Source organism: Chaetodon trifascialis, chromosome 3, assembly GCF_039877785.1.
Source record: "Chaetodon trifascialis isolate fChaTrf1 chromosome 3, fChaTrf1.hap1, whole genome shotgun sequence".
Taxonomy (NCBI): domain Eukaryota; kingdom Metazoa; phylum Chordata; class Actinopteri; order Chaetodontiformes; family Chaetodontidae; genus Chaetodon; species Chaetodon trifascialis.
In genome coordinates this window covers 7,977,140-7,989,764 of record NC_092058.1, presented here as the reverse complement: position 1 = coordinate 7,989,764, position 12,625 = coordinate 7,977,140, and positions in this window count along the sequence as shown.

The following is a 12,625-nucleotide window of genomic DNA, read 5'->3' as shown; positions in this document are numbered from 1 at the left end:
TTTAGAGCATTTATTTCTGATTTTGTCATACAGCTGAAAAAAACCAACCAAAACGTGAATGTCAGCGCTTCCAGCAGGGCTCGGATATCTTCCCACAAAAGACGAGGATCAGGAAAGGTGAAGCTGATAGGGAGACTGTAGTCGATACAAGGAGGGGAGTAAAAGCCAGCAGAGACTGATGCTGCTTGGTCTGCCTTCCTCCCTCTCTCCAAGCCCTCTAGGCTCTTCACCATCATAGGAAGAGACAATGATGAACTCAAGAAGCCTATTTATAGCCGGCGATTGGCCAACACTAGCCCTCTGTCTCTGCTCTGTGGACATCCGCCTTGGCTGGCTGTGTAGTACGTCTACATGTGATTATGCTCATGAGAGGGGAGAATAGGGGAAGAGAGGAGTGGAGTGACAGAGACTCAATGGATTTAATCCAGAGGAAGAGGAGAGGATAAGAGGCAAGGCAAGATAAGAGGCAGGGCTGGGCTGTGGTCCATCCATCAGTGCACGGAGGAGCGCTGATTGCTCATGGAGGAATTCAGCACAGGCTCTATTTGGCATTTGACCTGACTGGAAGCCAGGACTCCTCCCCCTGGTAATGGTCTCCCTTTTGGCAGCATTTTTCACAGAAGCATTGCCAAGTTGTCAGGTGAGGAGGAAGAGCTGGAGGAGGTGAGCTGACTTCACGCTGAGAATGTGTTTGGATAGCAACTAGCCGTCACTGTGTTGGTGTATTTGGCTTCGTGCACGATGGTGCTTAGTGGGAAAATCTACTGTGGCTGATCTCCATGTGTGTTATTTCTGCCAGAATAATCTCACGAGGGCTCATTTTGCAGTTTTCACATGCATGTTTTTCTATGTGTGTTTTAACTCGACTGTCGAGCTTGAATTAGTCGATTAAGAGATTGACGAATCAGCAGTTATTTAGATAATCTTTTAATTGTTTAAAGTCGATGCTGAACATTTCTAGATTACAGCTTCTCAGATGTGAATATTAGCTGGTTGTCTTGGTCTTCTATGATATTAAACCACTTATGTTTGGGTTTTAGGACTCACAGTTGGTCTAAACAAGACATTTAAATATTCAGCTTGGGTGATGAGTTAATTGTGATGAGGCATTTTTGTGGACCAATCGGTTAATTGAGAATATAATGAACAGATAAATTGCCTATAAAAAGTAATTGTTAGTTGTTATTTTGCTGACTTATTATTTGAATATTGTATTATGTGGTCAACAGTGACCTAAATCTCACTCATTAAACTAAATGCCTTTTCCTCCGCAGTGTTCAGGGACGTCGGTAATCAAGTTACTAATCCGTCTAAATTTAACTTTTTAGCAATAAAGCTCTCGTCCAAGTCTGTGCGAGACAACAACAGCAAGCTGCTCTCACACAAGTAGCCAAAAATGTTTGCACTAATTCATATAATGTCATTCAGATGGATTAGGACATGTAAATATAACCCCTACTCATCCAATAAACATTATTAGAGGCATTTCAGGGGGGAAATGAGATAATTGTGTTTAAGGCAGAGGGAGTTTGGCAGGATGTCTGGGCTGGGCGACCCCCTCTGTCTGATTCAACAAGCAGCAGTTTGACTTTAATGTGCTCTCTGCTGACTCCAGCTCTGCGGCACGCACTGTGGCCATAATGAGAGGTGAGGAGATGCAGTTTCATGAATTAGTCAGTAGAGGTCACATATGGGCAGAGATTATGTTTGAGTGATGCTGAGACACACCCTGATTCCTCTCTCCCTGGCCGTCTCTTGCCGTGTACCACTTGCTGTAAGCCGTGCTGATGCAAAGGGTGACAAGGTTTATTAAGCAAAGCAGAACGTGCACGCATCGGAGTGTGAAGTGCACAATTAATAAGGTGTGCGAGGAGGGTGAGGGATGAAGGACTTTGCTTTCAATTCATTTCACTTGGTCTGTTTGTACTTGCCTGTGAACCCACTGATTCTTTATCTTGGCACCTTTAATTAAGATGCGATTATGTTCAGCCCTGTGCGAGGGATCTAATAATGTAGAGAGCAGTTTGTATCTCTCAAGGTCAGACAGCATATGTGTACAGTATGTGTGTGTGCACGTGGATTAATTACACATTTCTGAATATTTCTATGTCCAGACGGTACACATATTTGACTGTAATCCTCACTTATCTCCTGTCTGTGACTCACCACAGAGGATGTAGTTTCCAAACTGCCTCAGTCTATAATCTCTCCTCATGAACTTAACTCATCCTGCAGAGCGATTTAACTTCAAGGAGAGGCAATTTGCTGAAATGCGCAAAAGGGAATATAACATAACCCACCATCACACCACCCGCTGGCTGGTGGTGTGTCTTCACACCAGTATGCGTGTTGTTTCATTGCTCTCGGCACAGACTAAATTTGGTCATGATCCACCACATGTCCTTGGCCTGCACATGTTCTGCTTTGTGAGTTGATTGTGTGAGTCACTTTGCAATATTTGGCCTCGCTGCACACAGCGCTGTTGTCTTAGTCACAGTTTGTAATCTCCACCTCGAAGATTATATGAGGAAAAACTGTATGCGAGCCCATGCTGTCACCATGTCATTGCTCCTGTCATTCGTTTCTTCCTAAGCTGACACCTCTGAGTCGGCTTCCTTTGGCCCAGATTCCCACTGAGGGAGCCTGTGCCCTGTAGGCAGCCAACTACAAACATGCAGTGACAATTCAAATCAGTCCAGTTCACTGGCTCTGGCTGTGACTCAGGACATTGAGCGCCAGGCGGAAAAGATGCATACGCAACACGCCAAGCTGAACAGGGACAGATAGAAAGTGAGGGAGACAAGACAGTGCAGAGTATCAGGGAGTTTTATGAGGGTTTCACCAGGTGTACGGCCCAGTTTTAGCTCAGCACTTTTGTTCAGAGAGAGTGGGACAGGAGCAACGCCAGGTCCATTTGCAAGTCAGAGAGAGAGAGAGAGAGAGCGCCTGCCGGCTAAGTAGTCTGATCCACGGCACCAACTGCAGCAGAGGATCTGTCTAGAGTATTGTTATGCAAGCAGGAAGGGAGCAGTCCCACTTTGATCCACACATCGGATGGAGGCTGGAATGCTTCGGTCCTCTGCTGTTTGAGCTGGAGGCTGTTTGCTGTCCCATCTTGGAATTTGCATGTTGGACAGTGTACTGTTGTAGGGCTCGGTGCAGCCACTCTGCACAGTTAGAGCATGAGAGGGATGGACTGACGGACACCTGGAGATAATGGTAATCACTCAGCTTGACGCCCCCATCACCAACTGACCTCAGCTTCCCTTGCACTTGTTATCACCTCATTAAGTTTGTCAGCCTCATTTGAGGTAAGTTTAAGTTCCTTGTTAAATACTGAGGATGAATAATGTCTGTAAGAGTGTCTTATACTAAACTTTGGCTTGTGACAGGTATGCCAGCTGCACAGTTTGATTTTTTTTAATTGCATTTGATTTTAAATCATTTTATTTATCTGGACTTTCCAGTCTGCTGAATGACATTGTTTGCAAATAAACAAGTGCACCACTGCAGAGTGCATGACACTGGAGTGTTTGTTGAGCATGTAAGCAGCCATCAGTCAGTCCTTTAACAATATCGTGTCTCATGGCTGGCTGAGATATTGTTGTCATGTGAATGCCTGCAGGCAGAGAGGGAGGCCTGAGGGAAACAGGACAGCCAGGCTGCTGAACTAATTCCTCCAAAGACTTTGCGGTCCCATGCAGGACTTTTATTGTCCTGCCTGGGACGGGGAGTCATGTGCTCAGTAATTGTCTGGGATGTACTGCTGACTCATACCAGTGTGTGCTACAGGCTACCACTGCATCAGGCTCACACTTCACACCACTCATCCCCTTAGTTTACGCCGAGGTACAGTAGACTGTGGTCATTCATGCTTTGCTGTTTGATGTCCTCATCAAAGAGTGAATCAACATGAGCTGCTCTTTCAGCGCCACGAGCAAAAGGATACTTTATTCAACAGCCTGCTTTGAGGGAAATGAACATGTTTTCCTGCAAAGTCTTTGTAAATGAAAAAAGTCTGCACTAAATCAATATTTTCATATTAAAAATTGATCGAATGCCAAATGTAATGCGTTTGTTCAGAGTGATGAATAAGCAGATTCTGTGGGGCGTTTAAGTGTCTTTCAGCTCATTGTTTCCTGACTTTCAGCACCAGCCTCAGTGGTGTGTTCAGACACAGCTGCACCTACCTGCCCTGCACCCAGTGGCAGACAGACATGGATTTAGTTCCATTGGCTGCCCAGAAGCACAGCTACTGCTAATATATAAATCAGCAGGTGTTTCCCATTAGGGGCATAATATGTTCAAATTTTGTGTACAGCTTGTTTCGCTGTTCTCAGGTGACCAAAAAATTAATTACTGCAGCTGTACCAAAACAAAGACTGACTGCTCCAGCTGCCATCAGCAAAATAACACTCAAAATTCACAAAAGTATGATTTAAATCAGATATTGTCTGTTTAAACAACACAATTAGTCTACAGCTAGTTTAGCTTTAAATGCTAATGTCAGCATGCTAACATGCTCATGCTAACATGCTCATAATTTAGTCTGACAAGAAGTATCTTCTTACCAGGTAGTTTTTATGTTTGAGGATTTCACTTATTTTTTCCCCTAAATTATCTTAATATGATCTTATATCTTCTACTGGCTCTGAGTAATTTAATCCTTTAAACTAGAATTTACAGAATTATAAAGCTGTTTGATCAACACTGACGAGTACAACGGTTTTGTTGAAGTCAGAATTTTTAGACAAATGTGCTTGTTTTTAGATTTACTGCACTGCTTTTAAGATAGACTTTAAACACTAGATCCAATAAATGAAAGTTCCTGTTCTGTTGCCAAATAATTTTGCTTACTTTAAGTACTATTTCCACCATTTTACTGCTGTTTTTCTGTTCTTTGAGAGCTGATTTTTTGCAGTGTGGTGCTGCTAGATGGAAAGTCAGGGGATCTCTGGAATCATTAGCATTCATCCTCTGGCAGCCATGAATCTTCAAATGCTGTGCCGGCCCATTTTGCAGATATTCCACAGGATATTTCACATAGCAAATCAGTGAAAAAGGAATCTGGCTAAGCATTTGATTTCAGCTGTAGATACAGTACAGTTTTCAGTGTTCACTATGATACATTCTGGTTGCTACCAGAAAGTATTGAAGTGCAATAACCAGCCCCAGCATGCGCTGATGCACACAATATAGACCATAAAGTAATTCAATTCTAGGGAGTCCACGCACGGCTCTGGGAATACCACTAATGGTGGGTGATGTCATCACCAATGAAACAGATCTATCATGTGTGCAACTTGCTGCACTTTTGAACTCCTCTAACTTCAGTGTCACTCTGGGTTATGGTACAACAACACAGAAATAGTGTCCTGTGGTAAGACAACATCTATTATGGTGGTGAAAAATGCTGCTGAGGGCATAATTTTCTCTCCTCTCGACAGCCTGCATCACATCCAAGACACTTTCAGAAGCTCTGCGTATGTAAAGCGAACTTCCTTCTCATCGTTCCTTCAAAGAAGCACCGCTGCAGGCACTGTGGTCAGGTTGAGCTACTGCACAGTAAATCCATATCTGTTTTCATCAAATTATACATATGATCAAAATAATTATGGTGATTATAATATTATAGCACATGCATGCACAAGGATGTTATAATGGGATTTTTTTCAAGTACTGAGGAGCGACATGTTCAAAGGGCGATTTTTGGTCCCTTGTAAATGCCACGTCTCTATGTCCTGAATCCAACTCTGTGTGTATATGTGTGTGGTTTGTCTGGTTTGGAAAGTTTAGTCCACAGACACGCTCCAGTGGCAGACATGTTCCACCTTGGCTAACCCAAAATGACATGTGTGCCGGCCTTGGAAAGCCTAATACATATTTTGTGCGTTCCGCTTAAAGCTGTTATACAATATTAAGTGTTTGGAACAAGAGTTTGTGTCAGAGATCAGATACAAGACGCGACATGAGGTGAAGACGGCTCTCATTGCGCAGGTCTGGCTTTATCTTTGTTGTGATGCAGAGCCTGTGATGGCTGCCAGAGGCGAGGATCTCAAACGTGAACGGTTTTGGGTGAAAATGTCAGGGACGAGCTGCACACTACCTTTTGTTCCTGGTCCAGTTGTCTGTTGGAAGAACAAATGCACCAATTTAAATACAAACTAGAAGGGCACTCGGAGAGCGCAGACCTCTGCCAAGGCTAATAGCACACTGTTCTGTGATATGCAAATCAGCAAGCGCAACCACTGGATATGTCTGGATATATGGGGATTGTCATGTGGAGTTATCATATTTCCACTTGGCTAGATGGCCTGATTTTAAGATGTATGGCATTTATTCAGCGAAGGCCAAATGCAGGATCTCGCAATGTTAATGAAAGTAAAAAAAAAAAAATCATTTATCTGCCCCCATGATTCAGATCTGCTCCCAAATGTAATGGCTTCTTCCGTGGACCATGCTGCACCCTTCCACCATCCGAATCTGGCCCGTGGTTTTTACATAATCACCAGCAAACAAACAAAGCGAACAGAAACGTAACCTCCCTGGTGGAGGTAACGGAGTTCAGTGTGAGGTGTTCGTCTTGTTGTCTTAAAAATAGAAACAATATATAAATAATTTGCGTGTTTTGATTTGCAGGCTTCTTGAATAAATATATAATGATTAGTACTTGCTTTTGTGTAGTCAAATATACAAAACATTTGACTTGAACTTGAGAGCTGAGTCTTCTTAAGTCCTCAGGTTACAATTCATGTCACTGTGAACATCTTGTCAGCTGTTGAGTGACATGTTGCAGCCACTTCACGTCTCTGGAGAGCAGCGGCTTCCCCCTCGGTGAACAGAAGCTGAGTTTAAACCAGACATTGATGGAAGAACACAGGAGGCTCTTTGTGATAACACTGTACAGATGAACCAGGAGACAGAACACGGATGCTACCATAGGCCATGTTATGTCTGAGATTTGACTCCACTTTGATGATGGTGTGAACTTTGGTTCAACATCTGGCTGCCACAGTGAAGGTCCTCTGCTGTTGGTATGTAGCTGAACAGCCGACTGTTTTTAGTTAAAGAGTCGCACCAATTTCCAGGAAATGAACACACACTCTGAAGCCCAGATATGGATGTTAGCATCTCTTAGATGATACAGCAGTCGAAATCAGTAAGACAACGATTTCATTTTGCCGCCTTTGAAATGTGCTGAGACATTTTTCTGTGCATTTCACTTGAGATAAATGCTGACTTTAAATGAATGAACTGGGATTCCTGTGCTTCCTGAAAGTCTGCGTTTGGTCTGATGTGGATGACACTGACAGATGGAGAGGGTGAACATTTCAGTTGGTCATTTCTGCTTGTGCAGTGTTAAAGACCGAGCTCAGTGGTGCCACTGAGAGCCATATGTATGCAGGTTTCACTCCAACCATTTAGGCAGTTTTCACGAATTAGCCTTCCCCTTCTGGCTGAAGATGCATCAGTATGAGTGAAAACCTCCATACTTGTCTGCTCAGTATATTGTTATGCTTTAAGACCCTGGCATGCAGTATTTTCCATTTTTACCCCAAGTGTTCGCTGAAAAAAGAAAAGCCCTGTGCTGTTTACTCTGCTGGCTCCTGAAACGAGCCGACAGTGGTGACAGCTTTCAGGAATGAGAGAAGCAGATGCTCAATCCGTCATATGAATTGTGACTTTGACTGCGGCAACTGACGAAAAGGCTTCTGTCATCCTGGCTCTGACATTGTAGGAAATGTGTGTGCGTGTGTTTGTACAAACTGAACAGGTGTTGTGTGTGGAGGAATTTGGGTTTATCAGCAGCACACTGTGTCAGATGGAAACCTGCCAAACATCAGTTTTTATACTTTTGAACAGTGCTTTCACAATCCCTTTTCTAAAGACACTTTTGAAATAATAATGGTGGCAATGCTAAAAATAATAATCTTGAAAATGTCGTTTACATCTCACCTTTAACATACTAGCGAAAAACATGGCATGTGATCAATAATTAAGTATATCTTAGGCATTTTAACGTTTTTTAAAATGAGGTTTTCCAGGTGCATGTGCTTTATCTTAGAGCATGATTCTTAGAGACAAACAACATAAATATGTGTGCTGTTTATTGTTGTTTTTATCAGTTTAAGCACCAACTTTATGTCCGATGTTCCTTTTAAAACTAAATTATTTTAGACCTTTGCTGACAAAACCTGTAAATTTGCAGTAAACTAATTATGATTCATCTGAGAATTTGTAACTTCAATTTATTCAGTGTTTGGGTTACTGCAGTTTACCCCATAGGTCACCATTCATATGTTTAGAATAGGACCTAGACTCAGAGACCCAAAGCTGCACATATTTTTCCTTACTGCAGTCTTTTTTATGTGCCTCAAGGATGAAAGTGAAAAAGCTTGTTTTATTTGCTTATGCATGAACTGAATCCTTGCACTATTTTAGGTGGTGTTGCTGCATAGTTTAGAGAGTTTTCAGTATTTCTGATGCATTTCTCTTCTCCTACATGTTCTAATGACCCACTTCTCAAGAGTGGTGGTCCACCACAGACAACTGCCCACACTTTGACTCATCAGAGTGCTGCAATATGCTGTGTAGACCGCCCTCTTATTCCTACATGAGCTTCAGTTCACTTCAGAGAACTGTGTCAGTTGCATAACTGCAGCATATAACTGCAGAGGCAGGTTGTTTCAGTGTGCATAAGGGATTTTACTATACAACATCCTGTACTGCTTCTGAGCCTTTTTTCTGATGCTTTGGGGAAATGTTTACTTTTGTTTCAGGTTAAAAGAAATAATTTATGTTAGAGCAGCATTGTAACCTAGGATGTTATTACATGAAAGGGCCTCATTGACCTCATTGAAACTGAAATTGAAAATTGGCTATTGGCTACATGGAAATTATCAAATTTTATTTTAATAACTGTGCTCTTATTTTGAAAAAGGGAAATGGAGAGTGTGGTGAGCTTGCAGACAAGGTGACATGTTTTACAGATATTGCTACACAGGACCTAATTTGAAAGCAAAATGTGAGCCTTTCAGGAAATCCTTATTATTAATGACACCAGTGGTCATCAAGTGAACTGTCTGCTTGATGCTTGATGCACTCTGTGGGCGTGAACATGATCATGCTGGGCACTGGCCAAAAAGCAGAGACGTGACATAGGCCTACACGAGAATGAGTGCTAAAATGACAACTGTATGCTGAAAACAAATTACTATATTTAGAGTAACATTACAGTCTGTAATGTCATTAAATTTTATTTGGACCATTGGCTCCATGAAACTACTAGCTTGCCATTTGTAAAATACTGCTACCTACTACTACCCACTAAAGACTGTATTCTGCTATGGTAGCTAGCTAGCAATGTGTCCACATTAGCACACAAGCTAATATTAGCTAACATTAGTTAGCTAAAACCACAATATAACAATATAAGCGATTTCACATGCTTTGCAGTAATGTTAGCTTGACTTTGGGCTTTGTGTTGGTGGATGCCAGTCGTTTGTTGACATTAGCAGACTTTAAGACATTAATAAGCTAATGTTGGCAGGTGTTGCTAACTGTTGGCCCAGTAGACGAGCAGAATAGAGAAAAGCCAGTCTGGAGCGCACATAACGTCATATCCTTTGGATTTTCCCAGAAAACTGTCCTGACTCCTTTACATAGAAATTGGTTGGTTATGGGCATCCAAGAAAGTCGGGGAAGGTCTCATTTTTGAATTTCCATTACAAACAAATTCAAACATTGGCAATACAAAGCAATTCATACGTGTGAATTGCTTCACTTTCTTACAACTTAAATCATCGTTTCATGTTTGTTGTTTATTAGACTCGCCACCTGGATCCTGATGCATTTTAGCCTGTAAGCAAGTTCAACAGGAAGCGATGGAAATTCAATATATCTGAGACTGTTTGCAGTGTGGAATAGTGCCCTTACTTTTTCTCCCCCTGAATATTAATGTTTTATCATTTCTCACAAGTGTATTCAGTTTTTATGATTATAGTGGAGGTGGTCTATTATAGGTGAGGTGGTCCTATAAAACACTGCGTGGGATACACTGAAATTAAGGAGGCAGTAATAGAATTGAATGTGTAAGGCCAATTACATCAGCGTCTGCAGTCAAGCTGCATTATGATTACCTGCACTTTAAGCACAGCAGCTGCAGATCTGAAAAATTCAGGGTCTTAACAAAGAGTCAACAACAGGTTTTTAATGACCACATTTTGACATGCGTGTCCATAAATACAGACCTGAACGTATCAAAGCATAGAGGAAGTAGTTCAGCTGTGATCCAATGTGGACTTTACCCTTTAAGATCAGTTTGACTGAATGATTTCTAACATTTGGTGTTTTTAACCGCAGGATACAGCTGCCTTACGCATTACAGGGCGTTGATGATGTCATGGCATTACTGACCATGATTAATCACTTACGGTGACTTATAAGGCATAAATCCCTGTAAAGGGCCAACAGATTAACTCACCCACTCTAATCTCGCGTGCCACAAAGTGTACAGTAGGCTTTAATGGAAAAGACAATATGTCAGTATGTAATGCTTTTGTGGTAATCTCTGACTAAGTGGTGTTCAGCAAACCTGACGAAAAATGAGTGACATATTTGTAGCTGATGACAAGACTGAAAATCATGGTTTACATAATGCACATGCCCTTACACACACACACACACGCACACACACACACGCACACTGCAGGGGAGTGATGCTGCAGTGTGCTGCAATTCTATTACAATGTGTGATGGATGAGGAGGGAGACATTTACAATTATTGATGCTGGAGAGACAATGCAATTATGAAGAAATGTAATTCTATCGCAGGGAACATGTAGCTGTGCAAACTGTACCGTCTGAGATGATGTTTTAACTCTAAAATGTCTCTGAAAAACAGATTCTTGTCAGCAGAGAACATGTGGTTGCGCTCCGATTGTGTGACGCATTGATCCACTTTCGGCCATAATGTAGCCTGACCTTTTGCTTGCTGCCACACCATCAGGTGAAGAAGAGCGCGATAGTCATTTGATTGCAAAGTGTAGCTGCTTGCACACATTACAGCTTCTGTGAAACAACAAAAAAGGTGATTTAATGTTACCTACAAAGAAATGTTTATGCATTTTAAAGGAAACTTTAACTGGCTGTTGTAGATTTATTGATTTAATGTTTATTTTTGTCAAAGGGATAAATGCATAGAATTAACCAATGCCACATAAAGTATCACTGCACCATAATCCGAACTAAGCTACAGTCCTCTTCCCTAAATGGATCTTTACACAACAGTGATGCTCGCAACATTTTTTCTAGACCAGAAGAAGTAACTAAATGTGACACTGTCTTGTGGGGAATGTCAGCGATTACAGTTTTAATCACATACAAAGTAAAGACGGTTGCCATATTCCATCTAATCAAACTGCTCAAATTTATTTTGACAGTCACAGTAAGCCAGACACAATTAGCAAGACTAAGAGTGTACAGTCATGCTGAGAGGCTCTGTGAGGCTGTACTCTGTGAGGCGCTAACCTCAGCATGCTAACACGCTCGCAATGACAATTCAAACATGCTGACGTTTAGCAGGTTTAATGTTTATCCTGTTCATTGTCATAGTTTAGGCTGTTGGCATGCTGACATTTTCTAATTAGCACTAAGTAAGTACAGCTGAGGCTGATGGGATGCTGTTAATTTTGTAGCCTTTGGAAACCAAAGTTCTGGACAAAGTGAAATTTTGACCTGAAGATGGAGCGAGAGGAGAAATGAGGGCATCTGCAAAGTTATTGCTTGTCATCCAGAGGGAACATCAGTGCGATCATAAGCTTTAATGGCACTCCACCCATTAGTTGACCAGATATTTTGCTCTAAATCAAAAATGTCGACCTGCTGTTGCCATGATATGAAGAGTCAGATGATCAGCAGCGCCAATAGGCTCCATCCTCTGGGACCGTGAATGTCTGTATAACGTTTAATGGCTTTACAACCAATAGTTGAAGAGATAAAAGTGGAGAACTGATTCATGTTGCCATCACTTGAGCCGCACTATTTAAAATGTCTCTGTGCAACACATGTTTTAATGTTAAGGATTAGATTACCAAGATTAATCAAATTCTGGCTGTGCTTTAATTTTCAGCTCTGTCTGCAAATTATCATCAAAGTTAACTGGATTGACTAAAAAAAATCAGAAACCTTTCTTGGTATACCCAAGAACAACTGCAGCTTTAAATTTCCAACTGCTTTGTTGTCCAAATATTCTAAAGAGCCGAAAAACAGCAGCGCTGGAGGGAAAACTTAAACACAAAGTGTAGCTTTTTAGCTGTCACAAACAATGGAAAAACAAAGTCTGGACGGTTTCACCTAACACTGTGCCTTCAGCCAAATGAAAGACGAGCCGTGCTTCACATCTGTCCACTGGCATGTTCGTCTGTGCATGTGAGTGTGTCTTTGTGTGTATTCTGTGAGACAACGTGACTTGACCTCAGTCCATGTTTGCCCCGACAAAGCTGGGACACAGGAGGAAGCAGTGAAAATCAGGAATCTGGGACTTGGTGCTATATATAAAAATTAGATCAGGCCTCTTGTAAAACTAGATAGTACAACAGTCTTGAGAAAATTTAATTATGTAGAT